Raw genomic sequence first — 1401 nt, forward strand, 5'->3', positions numbered from 1 at the left:
TGTCAGCTGGTGTGAACAGAACCATCTTCATATCAATTCCAGCAAGACGAAAGAGCTGGTGATTGACTTCAGCAAGAAGTCCCCCCCTACATCAGTGAACATCCAGGGTTTGGACATTGAAATGGTGGAGGAGTACAAATACCTGGGTGTTCACCTCAGTAACAAACTGGATTGGTCTGCAAATACAAATCCCCTTTACAAAAAAGGTCTAAGTTGTCTTCACCTGCTACGGTGGCTGAGATACTTTGGGGTGAACAGGACTCTTTTAAAGGCATTCTACGACACTGTGGTGGTGTCTGCTATCTTTTATGCTGTGGTCTGCTGGAGTGGTGGAATGGCAGAGAGCGACAGGGGGGGGGGACTTAATAAACTGATCAAGAGGGCCAGCTCTGTCCTGGACTGTCTACTGAAGTCCATCAAGCAGGTTGGCGAGGAGAGAATGTTGTCTAAGCTAACATCCATCACGGACAACACCTGCCACCCCCTGTATGAGACTGTACTGAGCAGCCTCTACAGCAGACTCTATTACAGAGTTTAACATGGTTATCTTACTCATCACCAGTTTAATTGACATATCACATGTTTTTAATTGCTGCTACTCATTAGCAGCTTGTACACTGTATATTTCACCAGGAGCATTTATACACCCCCCACACTTATGTACATATCTCTATACATTTATATCTGTGCATACGAATTTCAGTTGCTGTGTATATAGGACTACTTTGTGTCTATATTCCTCTTGCTATAAGAGCTGTGTGACACTCAAATTTCTAATTCGTGGGATAATAAATGTTTATTCTATTCTATTCTATTGTTTGTTTAAAAGAAAAATGAATGAAGAATTAATTGTGAATGTGCTTATTATCAAAATAAAGTTGCAGCTAGGCTTTTCTGTCTTTGTTTTGTTTTTGTCTGTGGCGTAAAAATCTTTCCTCCTGCATGTGGGGAATGATGTAAAAACTTTGAGAACCACTGGGGCTTTGACAAATTTTCTATAAGGAACACATCAAGCCATAAACCCATATACTGAGGAAATGCTTTAAAGAGGCCTAAGAAAAGACTAAAGCTGTCTTCTGTAACAAGTTCAGAGTAAAAATGTCTAAGCTCAGACTAAAATATGTCTGTTTTCCATGAATCCCAGTCAGTCTGTTGCCGAGTAAAAGCATGAATTATTATTTAATTTTGGTAGCCAACTGTTTAATGATAGAAAATATTTTTCTTTGATTGAGGGATTAAAGTAATTAGGCCTAGCCAATACTTTTCACGTACAGTTCTTTGTAAGAAATAGGCTATCAGACTATTTCTGCGTATTTTTCTTCCTTTTCCTAGAGTTCCGTTTTGATTTGGATTGTTTTCTATAACTGTCCTGTAGGGGGCAGCCAAGCGGTGAACAGCACC

Source organism: Neolamprologus multifasciatus, chromosome 15 (assembly GCF_963576455.1).
Source record: "Neolamprologus multifasciatus chromosome 15, fNeoMul1.2, whole genome shotgun sequence".
Lineage (NCBI taxonomy): Eukaryota > Metazoa > Chordata > Actinopteri > Cichliformes > Cichlidae > Neolamprologus > Neolamprologus multifasciatus.